Source organism: Macaca nemestrina, chromosome 1 (genome assembly GCF_043159975.1).
Source record: "Macaca nemestrina isolate mMacNem1 chromosome 1, mMacNem.hap1, whole genome shotgun sequence".
Lineage (NCBI taxonomy): Eukaryota > Metazoa > Chordata > Mammalia > Primates > Cercopithecidae > Macaca > Macaca nemestrina.
Window position 1 is genome coordinate 177,687,187 of NC_092125.1, and position 21,727 is coordinate 177,708,913.

The window sequence follows — 21,727 nt, forward strand, 5'->3', positions numbered from 1 at the left end:
CACTAGACCTGATGATTACACACAAAAGGGCTCCAAACTGGTGATTCTCCACTACTATGGTCTGAATGTGTTACCCCGAAATTCATATGTTGAAAGCTAATCCCCCAGATGATGGTATTAAGTCAGGACTTTGGGAGGTGATTCGGTCATGAGGGTGACACCCTCATGAATGGGATTAGTGCCCTTATAAAATAGACCCCAGACAGTTGCTCTGCCCCTTCCACTGTAAGGACACAGTGAAAGGCGCTAACGATGAACCAGAGAGTGAGCCCTCCACAGACACTGACTGTGCCAGTACCTTGATCTTGGAGTTCCCAGTGTTCAGAACTGGGAGCAATATATTTCTGATGTTTATAAGCCACCAAATCTAAGGTATTTTGTTATAGCAGCCCAAATGAACAGGACATCCACCTTCCTCCTAAACCTCTCACCTTCAGTCATTCCTTGTACCTTGTCCTATATTTCTGTAAACTCACAAACTCTTTATTTGCCAACTCATTCTTAGGTTGATATTCTGTCTTTGGACCTGACATATGGTCTGGATTTATTGACTTTGACCCTCAGTCTTTCAACAATGATTCCTTCCTGGCTGCACTCCCTTGAGATATCTTGAGTGATGAATATCCAGGCTCAATTCAGCCCCTGGAATTGTCCTAGCTGTTTTTCTCTCTTTCATGAATTTATTTATTCAATGAGTCTTTATTGATAAAATGAGCCACACATTGTGCTAGGCATTAGTGTCATTATATGGTTTGGCTCAGTGTCCCCACCCAAATTTCATCTTGAATTGTACTTCCATAATTTTCATGTGTTGTGGGAGGGACCTGGTGGGAGATAATTTGAATCATGGGGGCGGTTTCCCCCATACTGTTCTCATGGTAGTGAATAAGTCTCACGAGATCTGATGGTTTTATCAGAAGATGCTTTTGCATCTTCCTCATCTTTCTCTTGCCACCATCATGTAAGAAGTGCCTTTCATCTCTTGCCATGATTCTGAAGTCTCCCCAGCCATGTGGGACTGTAAGTCCAGTTAAACCTCTTTTTCTTCCCAGTCTCAGGTATGTCTTTATCAGTAGCGTGGAAATGGACTAATACAGTAAATTGGTACCAGGATCAGGGTGTTGATGAAAAGATATTTGAAAATGTGAAAGCGACTTTGAAACTTGGTAACACGCAAAGGTTGGAACAGTTTGGAGGGCTCAGAAGAAGACAGGAAAATGTGGGAAAGTTTGGAACCTCCTAGAGACTTGTTAAATGGCTTTGACAAAAATGCTGATAGTGATATGAACAATAAGGTCCGGGCTGACGTAGTCTCCGATGGAGATGAGGAACTTGTTGGGAACTGGAGCAAATGTGACTCTTGCTATGTTTTAGCAAAGAAATTGGTGGCATTTTGCCCCTGCCCTAGAGATTTGTGGAACTTTGAACTCAAGAGAGCTGATTTAGGATATCTGGCAGAAGAAATTTCTAAGCAGCAAAACATTCAAAATGTCACCTGGGTCCTGTTAAAACATTCCATTTTAAAAGGGAAACAGAGCATAAAAGTTCAGAAAATGTGCAGCCTGATGATGTAGCAGAAAAGAAAAACTCATTTTTTGAGGAGAAATTCAAGCTGGCTGTGGAAATTTGCATATGTAACAAGTAGCCAAATGTTAATCCTCAAGACAACGGGGAAAATGTCTCCAGAGCATGTCATAGGTCTTCATGGCAGCCCCTCCCATCACAGACCCAGAAGCTTAGGAGGGAAAAATGGTTTTGTGGGCCTGGCCCAGGGTCCCCATGCTGTGTGCAGCTTAGGGACTTGGTGCCCTGCATCCCAGCTGCTCCAGCCATTGCTGGAAGGGGCCAATGTACAGCTCAGCCCATAGTTTCAAAGGGTGCAAACCCCAAACTTAGGCAGCTTCCATGTGATGTTGAGCCTCTGGGTGCACAGAAGTCAAGAATTGAGGTTTGGGAACCTCCACCTAGATTTTGGAAGATGTATGGAAATACCTGGATGCCCAGGCAAAAGTTTCCTGCAGGGGTGGGGCACTCACCTCTGCTAGGGCAGTTTGGAAGGGAAATATGGGGTTGGAGCCCCCACACAGAGTCCCTACTTGGCCACTGCCTGATGGAGCTGTGAGAAGAGGTCCACTATCCTCCAGACCCCAGAATGTTAGATCCACTGACAGCTTGTACCATGCACCTGGAACATCTGCAGACACTCAACACCAGCCTGTGGAAGAAGCCAGGAGGGGGGTTATACCCTGCAAAGCCACAGAGGCAGAGCTGCCCAAGACTATGGGAACCTACCTCTTGCATCAGCATGACCTGGATGTGAGACATGGAGTCAAAGGAGATCATTTTGGAGTTTTAAAATTTGACTGCCCCACTGGATTTCAGACTTACATGGGCCCCGTAACCTCTTTGTTTTGGACAATTTCTCCCCTTTGGAATGGCTGTATCTACCCAATACCTGTACCCCCATTGTGTCTAGAAAGTAACTAGCTTGCTTTTGATTTTACAGGCTCATAGGCAGAAAGAACTTGCCTTGTCTCAGATGAGACTTTGGACTATGGACTTTTGGGTTAATGTTGAAATGAGTTAAGACTTTGGAGAACTGTTAGGAAGGGATGATTGGTTTTGAAATGTGAGGACATGAGATTTGGAGGGGCCAGGAGTGGAATGATATGGTTTTGCTCCGTGTCCCCACCCAAATCTCCTCTTGAATTGTACTCCCATAATTTCCATGTGTTGTGGGAGGGACCCAGTGGGAGATATTTGAATCATGGGGGCAGTTTCCCCCATACTGTTCTCATGATAGTGAATAAGTCTCACGAGATCTGATGGTTCTATCAGAGGTTCCCAGTTTTGCATCTTTTTCATTTTATCTTGCCGCCACTTATCTTGTAAGAAGTGCTTTTTGCCTCCCACTATGATTCTAAGACCTCCCCAGTCACGTGGAAATGTAAGTCCAATTAAACCTCTTTTTCTTTGCAGTCTTGGGTATGTCTTTTCCTGTAGTATGAAAACAGATGAATACAAGTTATAATAGTGAACAAGATAAAGTCCCAACTCTCAAGAGTTTACAGTCTAGTGGAGAAATCAGGCAAATAATCTATATAGAGAAATACGTTTAGGCATGGATAGAGGTACATCATGAAGGAACTTAGCCCAGTCTTAGAGATTAGAGAAGACTTTTTTTTTTTTTCCACATGAGGTGAAATCTAAGCTGGAATGAAAAACAGGAATTATCCAGGATAAATGGGAGTAGTTACTACAGTTGGAGTTTGGGGCAGGGGTGTATGTGTATACGGTGGGAGATGGGTGGAGAAGGTGAGAAAGATAAGCTATCCTAAGGAATTTGCACTTTATCCTGAAAGTAATTGGAAGCGATGGAGAGTTTAAACTATGTGGTTAAACTTGCGTGTTTGGAATATCATCTCTTCTGTCGTGTAGAGAGTCATAATCAGGGCTTATACCGATGGCCAGGAGATAAGCAAGGAAGTCATTACAGCAATGTAGCCAAAAGACCAACTTAGGAATTGGAAAAAGAAATGTACCTGATTTTCCCAGATAATTTAATGCCCCAGAGATGACAAAATATGATTCTTCTTTGGATTCTTTTTCTATCTTAATATTCCTGTTGGTGCCACTAGTAATTCCATGGACTTCTTAGAATCAGCTAAGAATATTCTCCTGGGGCCCTTCTCAGCTACTTAGCCTTATATGGTAACTCCTCATTTTTCAATAGATTTTCATTTTCCTCTTTCACAGCTCCTCTCACCTCACCAGTTATTATTTGACCTTTCATCTTCTGAAGGCTGACTAGCATGCAACAGCTTCCTTGGATTTTTTAGCTGACAGATGTGATCTAAAGTTCTCTGCCATTGCCTTAAAATAAAGGGATCAGAACACCAAAACTTCTCTGCTCTTTAAAGAAAGGATGATAAAATAAGTGTTGGGGAGGTGGTAATGGGAAGACCATACCCACTCCTGGTTTCCATCTGTGCACACTCAAAGCACTTACCGATGAGAAATCCTAGAGGCCTTGGAATTTTGCATCTAAGAATATTTTTTAATTTGAGATTCCATGTCGTCCAAGTTGCACATGGCCAGAATTTCTGCAAGAAGGGATTGGAACCTTTTATTTCTCAGTGTTATTGCTCATAAAGGAAGGACAGTGATTATTTTATAACTTTTTGAGATAGTAGAAACAAGACTGAACTTGTCAGAAAGCTGAGTTTGGAACTCAGTAGATGTGTGAGGTAATAATCCACATACCACAGGGGATTTCATAAAGTAAATCAGAAAGCATGAAGCCATTTTGGCCCCTGTGCATAGCTCTTGATTGAAATTACCCTCGTCAAGGTTACCAACAATGACCATGATGTGAAATCCAATGACATTTTCCTGTTTTTGTCTTCTTAAGCCTTTCAGCAGTGTTTAACGCAGCTGATCATCCATGCTTTCTAAAAACATTCTCCCCTCTTAGCTTCTACATTTGGCTGCTTTTCCACTTGGATTTCTTCTCAGGATCTTCTGCCAGTTTTTCTTCTTTTATCTGGTGGAAATGTTGGTGATCTTAGTTCCAGGCTTAGTTGTCCAACTCATTTCTCCATACCCCCCTCAAAGTGCTCTCACTTGACATTTCCATTGGTATGTTTCACAGACATTCTCAAACTTAACATGCATGTGCCAGATACTTATTGGTTGATTATCAATCCAGATTTTGCTCTCTTGTGGTCTCCTGGACTGGTAGGACCGGAAGCCTGCAAATGACAGGCCCCAGACTCCCAAGTCTGCTGACTTCCCATCAGGTTCTGCTAATAAAACATACTACAGGGAGATGAGAAACGAGAAGAAATTAAGAACAGTTCACCAGTTGGCAGTACCTCTGGCAATGGCAACCCTGATATTTTCTGCTCAGTGGCAGTTGTGATCATTCCAGAAATTTCTGTGATGGCACTTTGAGCAGCTGCAGCAATTGAGGCAACAATGAGGTTGCAGCATTTGGTGGTTCCAGTGCCATCAGCGGATAAGTGCAGCTCACAAACTCTAGCCCACTGGTGGCAGGACCTTAGTGTTGCTGAAATACCCCATTCCCCTATTGATCTCCCTTCATTTCAACACTGTTACGAGAGCCAACATATCCATCAGGCACAGTACCTTGGGCCCACAACTCAGAGGCCAAAGAAATGTTTTCATTTTTATTTTTTCATCAGAAGAAAAAAATAAATGAATGACAATGATTCTAGCTTAGATTGTATTTGTCAGTACACCAATATAGTCATAAAACATTTTTAAAAATTTAATGGAGGAAGGGGCCCAAGAAAGCAAAAGTGCAAAGAGCTATGAAAGTTATAATGCACCCCTGACCTTTGTGGCCATTTTCCTGCAACAGATGCTTCTTTGGGAGAAATATCTAGTAGTTTCTGTATTATTTTCCTTTTAACTTGACACTAGCTAATTCTATGCCCCCAGTAGTACTTTTGATTTCTGCCCCTCAAACCTCAGTTAGTCCTCACCCTTCTCCCTCTTAGGGAATGGCACCACCATCACAGAAGAGGCCACAGAAGAGACCTGGAGTGATGTCTCGCTGTCAGCCCTCACATTTAAAGCATCACCAAATTCTGTCCATTCAGCAGAAACAAAATATCTCAAATCTGCCCACTGCTACCACCCAGTCCAAGTCATCACTGGGACTTCCTTTTTGGCCTTAAAATAAAAGAAGTCCCTGTTAGCATACCCCACAAGGCCCTGTGTTATGCAAACCCTGCTTACTTCCTTAATCTCTTTTTGTGCCATTTCACTCCTTGTTTACTATGCCCCAGCATGGTGGACAAATTGCATTAATGGCCCCAGTTCTGTCCATGCCTTCTATTCTGACATCCTTGGCTAATGCCTTCCTGCAATTGATAGTAACAGGAGGCAGCCAAATGCCTAGGCAGATAGGGTCGGGTCTCCAGTGAAATCCCACCTCCAAGACAAAGACAGTTTAAAGCCTGAAATCCAAGCTACAAGTTAAATCCTTGGACTGGATTTAGAATTTGTCTTCCTGTTTGGCATGCTTTCCTTTGATAGATCCCCACCCTTCACCTATTTTACATATACCTATGCTTTCCTAATTGGTTTTCTACACTGTCATGCCCAACTTTGAGTGGTGTCTTTTGCTTTAACCTTTTTTGCATACTCACAAACAAATCACTATGTGCTCCCCATCCTGTGCCTATAAAGATCCCAGACTCAGTAGGTAGAAAGTGAGATGGTCTGACCTTAGGGAAGAGACAACCTGACTTTGGGGAAGAGGACCTGCCCTTCCCATCCCATCTCCAGCTCCCCTCTCCGCTGACAGCCATTTTCATTGCTCAATAAAATTATCTACCTTCACCAAACTTCAACCATCCATGTGACTTCATTCTTTTTGGATGCGAGACAAGAGCTCGGGACCCACTGAGTGTGGGTACCCAGAAAGGCTGTCATGCTGGCCCTTTGCCTTCAGTGGCAGAGGGCAGCCACCCCATGCAATGAGGCAAGGAGCCAACTGAGCTGCTAACAGGCCACCGTCAATGGATGGTGGAACTAGAGAAGCACTGTAACACCCTCTCTGGGGCTTCAAGGTCACGGGCACCCTCACCTGGGGGCTGCTGCATTCCCCTTGAGGTGGCACACCTGGTCTAGATGCAGGCCCCACACAGAGCTTGCTCCATGGAGTGGCCGGCCAGGTTCTGCACTTGCTCACTTGTGTGTTCCCTCCTGCAAGGGGTTGAGCACAGCAGGCTGAGTAGATGGCACCCCTTCTGAGAGTCCAGTAAAGGGTCTGAGAAAAATCCTGCAACACAGTGACTCTGGGCTCACGTCCTCATGTCTTGCTGCAGATACTATCTCATAGATAACTTGACCTAAAATTGCCCCCACTCCTCCAGCATTCCTATTATACCCTTGGAGATGCTGAAAACCTTGTTTCAGACATTAGCTCCAGCATTTCATAACTCTATGACCTCTCAGCCTCTGAGACCTTTTTCTTCATATGTAAAATGAGAATAAGTGTTACCCTATAAGAGCATTGTAAGAATTTAGTGGAATAAAACGCATAATGCTGATCCATGGTAGGTCCTCAATAAAGGTATTTTTCCTGATCAAAATGTTACCAGCAATATTTTACTATTTATTTATTTATTTATTTGAGGCAGAGTCTTGCTCAGTCACCCAGGCTGGAGCGCAGTGGCACGATCTCGGCTCACTGCAAGCTCCGCCTCCCAGGTTCATGCCATTCTCCTGCCTCAGCCTCCCGAGTAGCTGAGACTACAGGCACCCACCACCACGCTGGGCTAATTATTTTTGTATTTTTTTTAGTAGAGATGGGGTTTCACCATGTTAGCCAGGATGGTCTCGATCTCCTGACCTTGTGATTCGCCCGCCTTGGCCTCCCAAAGTGCTGGGATTACAGGCGTGAGCCACCACGCTCAGCCACCAGCAATATTTTAAAAGTAACTTTTGTTTTTTATTTAGGAGTCTACCTACTTACCAAGCATAGTAAATAAAACAAAAACAACATTAAGGAATAAAATCATCTTTTTCACTCTACTTTAGCAAGTGCTTTATAATTATACTGGGCACTGAGAATCTTGGGGTGCACTACTTTCAAATGCTCTGGTATTAAATATAGGTCTATGCCTACATATGTAGTATACTGGGGACTCATGAGACAAATAACATTGAATTCCTCACAAGTGTGTTTTATGAGTGTTTTCCTGAGGATCATAGTAGAGGCATTTATGGCTGCAGAAAATGAGACTTTTCAAGAGTCATTTCATGGGGCAAGAGATACCAAAATGGTTATAAAACAGAAAAGCACCTCTGCATAGCACGTCTTTCGGAAAGCTGTTCTGCTAAGAACTTGGCATCACTACCCCTTTTTCCCTGGGTCATCTTCATTTGCTTTTTTCCCCAAGGAGCTGTGAGATATAAAAAACAGGTGAGATTTGATTGTAACTGCCTCTGCTACTGAAAGATTCCACTCTTTAAAAGCAGAAAATTTAAAAGAGGATAAAACTGCCTACAAAGGAGTTTTTCCTTTGGACAGCCCTACCATTTATGATACACACAGCTCAGCCCTTGGCTGCCATTAGGAGTGAGAAAACTGTTGAGCCCTTTCCCATGTATTTTGTACTTCTAAATATTACAGCTGCCACTTGGATTTATGTGCTTCAACAGAAGCAGCAGACAAAGAAGTCTATGCCTGTGAAGGAATGAAATAACAATCTAAAAGAGTAATCAAAGTGAGGAGCAAATTTGGATTGGATTTAGGGATGCCCCACCACACATACCACACCCCCCCCCCCGCCACACAGACACACACACCATGCAGACACACAAACATTCCTAGGACAAGTGTGGTTACCTCAAAGACAGAAATGCCAAGTACTTTTTCTTACCAAGAGAGCAGTTTTCTTTAACAAACTGTTTACTGCTTGCTACACAGTATACATTCTTTTAGCAATTGATATGATGAAAATTTATTTTATATTATAAAATTAGTGAACTCCACTACTTACCTGTCACCCCAAAAACAAAGAGAAAAGAAACATTAAAGAAAGTCATGTATGAAAACTATATCAAGGTTTATTTTCCAAAATATTAGTACACAAATATCAATAAGTGTTCTAAATAAAAGAGTTCTGTGGTCAAACAGAATTGGGAAATGTTAATTTAGCTGAGGCTAAACAAATCTCTTTTGCAAGAGTTCCTAGAACCTTTATTTACTTATTTGCATTATGAATCGCTGAGAGCAGAATATGTTATGTAAACATTTTGATAGAAACACTTTAATATTTTAGGAGAATAGCATGAAAAAAGAGTAAAAAATTAAAGTTCCTGTCCTTAAGACAGTCATTGGCTAGTGGAGAAAAAACCCACAAACAGATTATTAAAATCAAATGATTAAAATGTAACAATTGTGGTAAATACAGAGAGGACTGAGGAAAACCAGAAGGAAGAAACTATCCAGGCAGGGCAGTCAGTGTTTCCTGGATGAGGGGACACTGGAACTGTACCTTAACAAACGAGTGGCATTCTTCCAATTTCATCTACTTCAGTCTACCATCTCTGACCATCTACATGAAATAAACAATGCTTTCTCTTAACTAAAGCTTATTGCTTCCCTCTTTTGGCAATTATGTACATTTGCCTTTTGTTTTCTTTGGGAGCTAGATAGATCTAGATCCAAATCTCAGCTCAGACTTTTACTGCCTCTGATCTTGAGCAGCTACCTTAACCTTATCCATTTTTCTGAATTGTTGGGGGAATTAGAGATAATCTAAGTAAAGCACCTAGCAAAGTGCCTGAAACATAATAGGCTTAACCGTTTGCGTTATTATCGATGCAGGATTTTTGAATGAATGCTGAACTCATGGCAGGGGTTCCCCCTCTACTCAGCCTACTGCACTCAACCCCTTGTGGGAGGGAGCACATAAGTGAGTGAGTGAGGAACCCAGCCAGCTGCTCCGAGTGCCAATACAGGAACAAGCTCCGTGCAGGACCCGTGGTCAGATCAGGTGTGTCACCTTAAGGGGAATGTGGCAGTGCCCATGTGAGGGTGCCCATGATCCTGAAGCCCCAGAGGGAACGTTACAGTGCTCCTTTAGTTCCACCATCCGCAGATTGGTGGCATGTTAGCAACTCAGTTGGCCCCTTGCCTCATTGTGTGAGGTGGCTGGCCTCCATTAGTGAGGGCAAAGAGCCAGCGTGATAGACTTTCTGGGTTACCACACTTGGTGGGTCCCAAATTCTTGTCCATTGTTCAAGAAGAATGAAGCCATGCAGACGACTGAAGGATGGTGAAGGCAGATAATTTTATTGAGCAATGAAGACGGCTCTCAGTGGAGAGGCAAACTAGTGAGGGGATGGGAAGGGCAGATGGTCTTCCCCAGAGTCAGGTTGTCTCTTCCCCAAAGTCAGGCTGTCTACCCCTCTACCAACTGAATCTGGGGTCTTTGTAGGCACAGAATGGGAAGTGCATGCTGATTGGTTTGTGAGTATGCAATAAACATTAAAGCAAAGTCACCACTCAAAGGTGGGCATGACAGTGTAGAAAAACAATTAAGAAAGGGTAGATATAGGTAAAATAGGTGAAGGGTGGGGATCAAGAGGAAAGCATGCCAAACAGGAAGACAAGTTCTCAATCCAGCCTAAGGATTTAACTTGTACCTTGGCTTTTAGGCTTTAAACTGTCTTTGGCTTGGAGGTGGGGTTTCACTGGGGACCTACCCCTATCTGCGTAGGCATTTGGTTGCCTCCTACCGTTTTTATTATTATTATTATTAGGTCTTAAAATTGGAATAGGTTTTCAGACATCTAATCTAAGCATTCACTGGATAGACCAATTCCATTCATGATATGTTTATATTACAGCTTCTGCTTAAAACTCTACTTTTATACAATTTTGTTTAATATACTCTCAGATTCTGAAAGACATAGTGCTATGCCTGTGTTACATACAGAATGAATCAAGCACAGATCTTGTCCTGGATCATGTGTTCTCAGTCTAATGCTAGGGCAGGGTGATGCTGGAGAAGGTAAGAGCATAACAACAAGCACAATAGATAGGGAAGTCCATGGGCACTAATGAAGAGGTGCAGATAAGACATCATAGGAGCAAATACTCCTGCCCATTGGCATATGAAAGGCAGATTCCTGAAAGGACTGACATTTGAGCTGAGCCTCAATGTATGGGTTATATATGGATTTAAGAGATTGGCAATGGAAAAAATCCAGGAGAAAAAAAACAGGAGAAGCAATGTAATAACTTGTCAATTTGGCCAAGTCATTAAGCTAGTATGAGTAAATTAATGGGTAATAAATATAAAACCAGAAAGATAAATTGGTAATAGATCACAAAGTGTCAAAACAGTTCACCATCTACTTCTGTCAATATGTCACATTCAACAGCTCCATAAAACACAACAAATATCATTTAAAGGCATAAGTGAACCAACAAGAAAGGAAAATCCATAGAAACTAAAAAAATAAAATAAAATAGAAACAAAAGCCCTGCACATCTCACCAGAAAGCTCATAAGGAGACCCTGGGATTAACAAAGCTCTTGATTGTTATGCATGTAAATGGACAAAGAAAGGAGACATTAGGCCTGAAATGTTGGGGATAGAGGGATGCATAACTGATATCTACCCAGTGTGTAAGAGCCTTCCTAGGGCTACAAAAATAGAGTAAAGGGTTTAAGAAATCTATCATTATAGGAAGGCACAAATAAAATTTATTTGTCAATCTGGCCACAAAATCAAAATTGTCATTTCTACTGATTTATTATCAAAGACTTCTGACACTCAAGATTGGAGTGTGACAATCTTTGCAGCAGCAGCAGAAGTGAATCAATGCTGTGTAAATGATTGGGAAAACTACAACCTGAGAAATTAACATAAAAAGGATACACACAGCTATTATTTTGGGGGCTCCAAGAAGAAGCAAAAAGAAATCCATCTGATAGGACATACCTTCAAACAAGTTTACAAATGTTTCCCTAGTTAAAACCTCACTGAAAGAAAGAAAAATTACAACCTCACAAAGAAAAATTACATAGTTCCTGGAGTAACAATCATTAGGGAAAAGTAGCAAAGCAGTAGCAACAGACCTCTAAGAACTTTAGTTAATAGATAGAAATTATTAAATAAGAATGTTTAATATGATTAAAGGTACAATCTTTAAAATGATTAAAGATATACAAGAAGATATAACGTGTATGAAAGAAGTATAAGACATCATTAAAAAGATGTATTTGAGAGAGAATATATAAATGAAAAACACAGCTGTTAATATTAAAATTGGAAGGAAATATAAACAGTAGCCTAAAACAAGCTTAAGAAATAATTAGTGAAATGGAAAACAGACCTGAAGAAACTCGTAAGTACTGATGGATAAATATTTAAGAAATTTAGGAGACATGGAAGATGGAATTTAAAATGATAAGATAAACAGAAATGGCAGGAAGAATTAACACGTGAAAGATGACAACTATAATAATTACTTTTTTTGCTCCAGCCATACCTACTTCCTTGCTGCCTCAAATACTTTAACAAACTGGCACATGTACCCCTGAATTTAAAATAAAAGTTAAAAACAGCATACAGATGATCCTCAACTTAACAGTGGAATTACCTCCCAATAAACCCATCATAGGTTGAAAACATTATGTGTTAAAAATGCATTTAATGCACCTAATTGACTGAACATCATAGCTTAGCCTAACCTACTGGAATGTGCTCAGAACACTTACATAAGCCTTACGTTACAGTTGGGCAAAACCATCTAACACAAAGTCTATTTTATAACAAAGTATTGAATATCTCATGTAATTTATTAAATACTGTACATTACATTGAGATTGTGAAAATTTCACATCATTGTAAAGTTGAAAAGTTGTTAAGTTGAATCATAAGTAAGTCATAAGTAAGTCAGGGACCATCATACTGATGACCAACAACATTTTTTTATCACACTTAGGGTATTTTAGATTTTGAAGGAGAATCAGAAAAATTATATCTATGGAAAATTATAGAATTATCTATGTTCATTCAGTAGTCAATTTACAAACATATGGAAATAGATAGAACTAAACAAGAGTTTAAGTTTTCTAATTTAAATCTATTTTCCTAAATGCATCCCTCATTTTACTGGTAATACTGAATGATTTTAGTTTTCACACAGACAATTTAATTATTATTAAATTTATAAATTTATCTTAATAAGTATTCAAAAAACAAGTTCCTGCTTAGGTTGAAGCTAACATAAGTAGTACCTCTACTCCATCTCTCTGCATTTTTTGGCAACACATTATACACTCTTTGGGTGGTATGTGAATAAGGTAAATAACAGGAAGGTTATTTGCAAATGTCCAAAGTCTGAAAGTCAGGAAACCCTGCAGGCCAAACTTTAGTTTAATATATAAAGAAATGGAAACTCAAGAAAAAAATACTTTAACCTTGCTTCTACCTCAGAGTTTTTGAAATTTCAGTTCCCTCTGTTTAAATGCTTTTCCCCTAGATATTGGCAAGGGTGCTTCTTTCAAGTTTTTATACAAATATCATCTTGTGAGTAAGGTCTTGCCTAATAATTCTATTTAAAATAGCAAAAAAATCCCATCTCTACCCCCAGAATTCCTCATTCCCTTACCTTGAACGTATTTTATGGTATTTATCACCTATAAGATATATTTTACCACTTATTAATTATTTTTGTTCATCGCCTTTTACCACTCCACCCAAGAATATAAACTCTGTGAATGATAATGTCAAAACAAGTAGAAATTGATTAAAGCAGTAACTGGAGAAAAAATTGTAACTTGACATTGCTGTATTATAAACAAAAGACATGAAAATTAAAATGCTAGGCTTAAAATTTAACAAATTGGAAACATTTTTGAAGTGTAGACCTAAAGAACACCCAAATGAAGAAATAAGAAGTATAAAAATAGAAATTAAATAGAAAACAAAGCTATAATAGAGAGAATTATTAAAATCAAAAGCTGTGTTTCATTATAAAAATTAATTTAATATAATAGAACAACCTCTGGAGAAGTTAGGAAACAAAGCAGACAGCAAAGTTAATCGTAAGCCTTAAAAGTTTGAAAAGTGGACATGTTATAAAAATAATAGAAAATGAAAAATATTAAAGCTAATCTCTGGAAAACTTTGTTAACAAGTTTGAAAATGTAAAAGAAATGGGCCATTTTCTAGAAAAATGTAACTTAGCACAACTGATTCAAAGAGAAATTGAAAAAAACAAAAACACCTAAACAAATATACAAAATGAGGTAGGAACGATTTTAAACTATACATGATGAAGAGTAGTAACATTATTCATTTGTAAAAAGAAAAAAAAGTGTATCCTCACTCCTACGCCACACACAAAAGTATATTTCAGTTGGATATACAGAATATAACTTTTACGTACATTTTAAAACCTAGTAAATGTCATGAATTATTTTTAGACATACTGTATTGCATATATAATAGAAGGACAAAAACACTTGCATGAATGATGCACATCAAATTAGGACATTGGTTACTTCTTGGAAGAGTGGGAATTGGATGAGATGAAGGATATCGCAGGAGCCTACAACTCTAGCTCTAATTTTCAGACTCATTTTAGAATAAAAATTATTCAATCATAGCAAAAATCTGAAATAGCAAAATGTTCAGATTTGACAAGGCTGGGTTTTGGATATATGGGTGCTCATTTTATTATTCTTTGTATTTTTAGTAACTTTAAATATGCAATTATTTAGAAATGACATCTAGGCCAAATGATCTGCCTTTTTTTCCTACAAGCAGTGAGGAATTCTTGAAGTTCTTTAGTAGGAAATCTGATCATGAAGAGCTTCAAATGCCATCACAAAAACCTGAGTGTTCTCTCTCTTCCCTCTCATAGAAAGAATCTCAACAAAATTCAATTCAAATATCCAAAATGAACAGATACAGACAGGATTAACCTTGTTAAGCCAACCATGGAATCAAAGGTGCTTTATTGAGAAATTTTCTGCAGAGAATAATATATATTTTAAAATATTGCTTATATGTTAAGGCACCCAAAGACAACCACACAATATTATGCAATCTGGAAAATAATGAATTTAAACTGATTGTGTTTGGAGCTGGGAAAGCTTCTCCATGAAAGTGTTTTGAAACTAACAACACTTTTGTGATGTGTTACAGTCAAGGCAGAAGCAAAAAGCAAAGTGTGTGCTTCTCCCAAGAGCAACTTTAAAAGAATGTGTATAGAAAGAATCATTTAAAAACTATGTGTATTTATATATCATCTGCTTGCCATAGCTTATGTAATATTTTGTAGAATTCTAATCCCAGTAATTACGTTTTATATTTTTCCATTTTTCTGTGTAATATGTAATTATTTCAACCTCTGCCCTAGTTTTGTGTGCTCTATTATTTGGCTGGAATTCAGAAGGGTTTGTGTCAGAGAACCCTGATATGATCAAGATACCAGTCTTCCCCACTTAACTCATCTTCTCTGATCTAAACAGTTCTATTTTGTGAATGTGCCCCCACGACTTGAATAGGACAAAGCATTCAAGACATAGTGTTTCCATAAATGATTTAATCTCACTAAGACACAAGTTTTATTCCCTCAAGAAAAAAATCTAATGCCAAAAATGAATTACTTTTCATTTTTCTGGTTTTTTTTTTTTTTCTCTTTCCAAGGCTGTCTGCAGAGATAAAGGAACAAGAGGGCCAAAGCCATTAACTGGGTAATTCAACTTCAGTCAGTACATCTTACCCAAGATTACAAGATGAGACAAAAGTGAGGATTTTTCCATGTTGAGCTATTTGCTGGAATCTTGACACTAAAAGTATTCAGAAAAGATTGGGTATCTACCTTTATGGGATGGGAAGTTAAAAATAGAAGGGAAAACTGGGGGAAAAGGAAAGGAACGAACATTTTCTGAACACTTGACTATGTTCCAGGTACTTCAGGTAAATCATCCAAGTGAAATCGTACAGTACCTCAATGGAGTGTGTGCATTGCTTATGCCACTGATGACAAACAGAGACTCTAACAAGTGGAAAAATAGACCTTAAGACCAAGGGGTGGGCATGAAGGTGCACTACTCAGATCTCCATTCAGGAAAAGCTGCTGCTGGCAGCATAGGTGAAAATGTGGCTGCATCTTTAGATCTTGGCACTCATGCTAAGGCCATGCCTCCAGGACATGACAGAATACAGCAGTGGCTCCATAGTTAGTCCACTCCTGCTCAATGCAGGAATCCTATAAATCTGCTCTGAGACCCTGCATTGGCCTAGCTAGGAATTTCTTAGGACAGTACTCAGAACTGCAGCTCCTACAACAGCCTCCTTCCTTCCCACTCCCCTTTCACAGGTGCCAGAATGGCATCACCTGCCTTCTCTTCTTCCATCCATCTTTGTCCTTTATAACCACTTTCCACAACAAGCATCTTGCACATCTAATCCTGTCTTGGCATTAGCTTCTCAAAAGACCTTACCTGACACAGGCCACAGAACAAATAGCTTTCAGCTTACAAATAATAAGCTTGAAGATCTATTGTACAGCATGGTGATTATTGTTAATAATCACGCATTACGTACTTGAAATTTGCTAAGAAAGTAGATCTTAAGTGTTCTTACCACAAAAAAAGAAAATAGTATAATAATTATATGAGATTACATATGTTAATTAACTTGATTGTGGAAATCATTACACAAAGTATAGTTATATCAAAACGCTGTGTTGTACATCTTAAATACACATATATTTAAATTTGTAAATTATAACTCAATAAAACTTGGAGAAAAACCCTAGTAAATGTCAGAATTAGGATCTGATACCAAAAAGGATCACTATTTCAATATTGATATTAATACTATTAATACTAATATTGATATTACTGCTGATAATTAACATGATATATACTATTTATTGAGTGTTAACTATGAGCTAATTATTGTGCTTACATGCACTATCTTATTCAGTTTTCATTAAAATTTTATAAGACAGATATTATCTGCATTTTACAGATAAGGACACAAAGACAGAGAAATCATTAACTTATCCAGATTACATCATTATCCAGTAGCATATCCAGGATTTGGACTTGGAGCTGTGTGGCTCTAAAATCCATGTTCTTACCCACTGTATTAGTCCATTTTCATACTGTTATAAAAAACTGCCTGAGACTGGGTAATTTATAAAGAGGTTTAATTGACTCACAGTTCCACATGGCCGAGGAGTCCTCAGGAGACTTACAATCATGACAGAAGGCAAAGGGGAAGTAAGGCACCTTCTTCACAAGATGGCAGGAAGGAGAAGTGCAGAGAGAAGTGTAAAAGATCTCTTGGGAACTCACTATCAACAAGAACAGCACTGGGGAAACCACTCCCATGATTCAGTTGGGGAAACCACTCCCATGATTCAGTTACCTCCGCCCGGTCTCTCCCTTGACACATGGGGATTATGGGAATTACAATTCAAGATGAGATTTGGGTGGGGAAACAAAGCCTGACCATATCACTCACCTGTGTAGTTTTTACACTTTCATTAATTTTTATGCTTTATGTCTATTATTTGATGGGTTTTTTTCTACTTAAGATGAGAATAAGCAACATATATTTATAAAACATTAACTCTGTGGCCAGTTTTTGGGTTATATCCTGAGGATTCAATAAAATGAAAGTCCTAATTTCTGCCCTCAAGAAAGTCATTATTAATCTGTATGCTTATTAACAATTTAATGAAAAGAAACTATTGATTCCTCTGAAACAAAGAAGCAAGCAAGAAGCTAGCCAAGTGTACGGTAGTTATTAAATGGTGTTAGCTACTTTTCTGAACAAAGTAATATAAAAATACATCAACTTCAAAGCCTGTGAAATTTCAAAATAGCAAAAAAGCAAAATAGTTCCCATTAGCTGGAATGGAGGAACCAGGGTTTTAAAATCTTGTAAAATTTGAAGAGGTACAAAATATAGGATATCAAAGTGAAGGTGAACAATTAATGACAATTTGCTACCAGGAGGGGAAAAAGTCAATCCTTAAAATTAAGTCAGATTCAAGGAGAAATATAGTTGCCCACTTGGTGTCACTTACGTTTCCTCCATGCACACATATATCATGTTCCTTTAGAACATATTGGAATGTAATATAATGGAAATAGTATGTACTCGACAGTCAAACAGAACTGTAGCCCACAAGACTGTCAGTGTGAACTGGTTAAACAATAAAATCATAAACTAGGGCAACAAAGAGAATGTTTAATGATGCTACATGGGAAATTTAATGTTGTCTAGGTTTCTCCCCAGTGGAGGAGGCTGCTGTAATCTTGGACTCCATCCAGAAATTTACCCTTCCTAACTCAAGGCCTTTTAAAATATTTCCTCCTGCCATACAATGGAAGAAATAACATATGTATTTTTAAAAGACAGACAAAAAGATACATACTAAGCTTTAAATGAAAAATAAAGAGGCAGCTGGCCTGAGTACACAGACCACCAAAAATCTGTTGGGTCCTATAAGCAGAAATAAAAATCAAGACTTGCTATTTAGTAACTTTTTACCTGTCATTTGTTAGTATCTGGAGACCAAGCAAAACTTCCTTATCAATTCTTTAAAGAATCCTCATGATATGGTTTAGGTCTGTCTCTCTGCCCAAATCTCATGTTGAATTATAAACCCCAGTGTTGGAGATGAGGCCTAGTAGGAAGTGATTGGATCATGGGGGGGGGATTTTCCCCTTGGTGCTGTTCTTATGGTAGTGAGTTCTCATGAGTCTGGTTGCCTAAAAGTATGTGGCATCTCCCTCCACTTCTTCCTGCTCTGGCCATATGAGGTGCTCACTCCCACTCCGCCTTCCACCATAATTGTAAGTTTCCTGAGACTCCCCCGAAGCCCAGCAGAAGCCAACAACATGCTTTCTGTGCAGTATGCGGAACCACGAGCCAATTAAACCTCTTTTTTTTTTTTCTTTTTTTTTTTTTTTGATGGAGTTTCACTCTGTCGCCCAGGCTGGAATGCAGTGGTACTATCTCAGCTTATTGCAAGCTCTGCCTCCTGGGTTCACGCCATTCTCCCGCCTCAGCCTCCTGAGTAGCTGGGACTACAGGCACCTGCCATCACGCCCGGCTAATTTTTTTTTGTATTTTTATTAGAGACGGGGTTTCACTGTGTTAGCCAGAATGGTCTCGATCTCCTGACCTCGTGATCTGCCCACCTCGGCCTCCCAAAGTGCTGGGATTACAGGCGTGAGCCACTGCGCCCAGCCCTAAACCTCTTTTCTTTATAAATCACCCACTCTCAGGTATTTATTTATAGCAGGGTAAGAACAGACTAATATACCTCAATATTTGAAGTAAACCGTGAAAAACACAGTTTCATAAAAATAGTATAGAGACCTCCCATTGCAAATAATCAGTATCCCAGAGCAAAGCTGTTTTAGGTCCATAATGGGGGAAAGACTCAGAAGCTAATCTTAATAATTTGGAAGAATGAGCAGTTGAGACCAGACCAAAATTGAAATTGTCCCTGGCTAAGGCCTTCCTCCTCAATGAGAAGGAACTCAATGCTATTATCACAAACCTGCTGCATAGAATTTGTTCCTCTGTTTAATGATGCTTTAGCTAACTGTAGCACAAGGGACACATTTTATAGAAGTTTTTCAGGCTGGGCTATCCCCAAGTGCCAACATGGATACATTGATTACTTTTATTTAAATGAACTTCTGAGGAGGCAAAGTGAGAATACCTGGATGAGAGGGAAGATACAAAGTCTCACTTGTCACTCTTCATTTGAACTTATTACTAAGACTAATGATATGGTACACAATTTCAATACAAACAAACTGAAAAATGCACAGGGTAGCTAGAATAAGAACAATGCTATAGTAAGCATTGGAAGGCTGTGGTTTATGAAATTTGGAAGAGGCCAGGTCACACAGCTGTTATGACATGTACAACATATACAGCTATATAAGAAGCCCTTGAATAGAATGAGTGCAAATGATTAATGGAGAAATGGATGAGTGAATGAATGAATGAATGAATGAATCCAAAGTATAGCAATAGAATAGACAATGGATTGAGAACCAGGAAATACGGTTTCTAGTCTTAAGGTCTTTCTCTTGTGTGACCCCTGGAAACTTACTTCTAATTTTATAGTTCAGTTTTCTTCTTTGTTTCATTTACTCTTTTTGATATGTCACAAGTTCTTAGCTTGTGTTTCATTAATGAATAAGGATAGTCGTCCTGACTTCGTACAGGAAAGGAGTCTAACATTTGTTGAATAATACTTAATATGTGCTACCACCCTGCCAAACACACACGCTCTCTCTCAGTGTTAATCCTTTCAACCATACTTAAAAGTAGATATAATTGTTGTCACTTTTATCAGTGAAAAAACTGAGATTCTAATATATTCTAATATATTAACTGATGTTTCTGTTTCACACAGAGTAAGTAAATAGGATAACACTGGAGGCTGTTACAGACCCAAACCTTTCAATCTTACCATGTTGCCACTTGTCTGAGAAAGTGAAAAAAGTATACATATGCAAGGTATTACCAGTGTTGCAGATATTTGCCCAAAGGCACATATCTAAGTGTTTGTTTCTATACAAAATAGTCAGACTGGTTCTTATACCAGCTCACACGGGATGTGAGGCAACAGATAGACCCAAATATTTATTAAGTGGGAAAGTAAGATGTCCATAAGTTGATGAAGACTGTTTTGTTTTGCTTTTCTTCTTGTGACCAGGCAACTAATAGCAAGGGAAGAATAGGAAATGTTGGTAGACAACTTGGCTAAAGTACCAGACTTCTTTGTCATCCAGTCAGACACTAGGGGTGAAAAAAAAATCTGCCTGGTTATCTTTGTCTGGTCTCTCTTGGCTGAAAAACAGGGCACTCTTCAGAGGTAAAAGGGATGGTCTGTTCTTTATAATTAAATGACCCTACAAACAGAGATAACTCTGAGTAAAAGGAGAAAAAGTCTCAGATCTCAATTTTTTTTTTTTTTTGTAAAAAGTAAGAACAATATTTGAAAGAGAGAGCATGAATGATGGGTGAGTATGAGATTATTAGATTAAGAATTTATCTTGTAATATGCTAACAGTCCATTTTCTAACTATGTGAAATGTATGTGAATATATACATCTACAGTAAATATATTGCTGAGTTAAATATATATGTGTGTATTTAATTTTCATCACAAATTGCTACTCTTCCTTTTCTCAGATATCTTACTTTCCTTTCCCTTTTGCCTTGACTATCAGGAATCTCACAAGTCATAACCAGGCCTGATGACAACAGTTTCCTTTGACCTGGTGTGGTACTGTAAATGGTAAATTTTAGACCAACTTTTTAGTAATAGACCCTCTCTATACCTTTTGTTGTAAGCCACTGCAGATTCTTGCTGCAGGTATGAAGTAAATTCTGTTAATAGCCTTGATTTTTCACCTGTGCCACCATATACATCTTTGCCATGGCCTCATAATGGATGGAATATACTTCCCTGCCCCTTGACTTGATACTTGACCATGTAACTTGCTTGGGACAGTGAAAGATGATGGAAATGACAGTATACCAGTTCTCAGCCTAGGTCTTAAGAAGCCTCCAGTGTTTCCAGCTACACATCTGCCATCACCATGAGAAGAACCTGCTCAAGCAACCCACTAGTCACAGGAGGAGAATAAGAGACACATGGAGCAGAGCTGCCCTCAGAGTCCACCTAGATTAGTTGTCGGCAGACCTCTGGTGGACTTGTAGAAACATAAGCAATAATAAAAGGCTATTGTTTTAAGTCACTGAGTTTTGGGGTAATATTTTATTCAGCAAGTTAACCAGTACAAGGTAGATGGAAAATATTTATATTTCAACGTTTATATTTTAAATATACATATATGTATTTATGGTGAGAAAGTTTTTATAAATGTGTGAAAAGTCTTTAATTTTCATAAACAGAATATTATTGCATAATTTAATACTTTTGAATATTTCTATGGTTTCAACGTCCTGCCAAAACTCATGTTGAAATTTAATTGCCATGTAACAGTGTTGAGAAGCAGGACCTTAAAGAGGTGATTAGATTATGGGATGCCACCCTCATGAATGGATTAATGCCGTTATCAAAAAAAGTGAGTTAGTTATTGCAGGAGTTCTGCCCCCTTTTCCTCTCTTGTTCGTCTTATGTGCACTCTGTTGCCCTTCCACAATGC

At 38.8% G+C, this 21,727-nt stretch overlaps 1 long non-coding RNA gene across 1 annotated transcript; it reads left to right on the forward strand.

Moving 5' to 3' along the window:
• Positions 1-14,976: 14,976 nt before the first annotated feature.
• LOC112429015 (uncharacterized) lies at positions 14,977-21,312 on the forward strand. Its single transcript, XR_003021143.2, has 2 exons — positions 14,977-15,259; positions 20,786-21,312. It is a non-coding gene; the product is annotated as an uncharacterized lncRNA (long non-coding RNA).
• Positions 21,313-21,727: the final 415 nt, after the last annotated feature.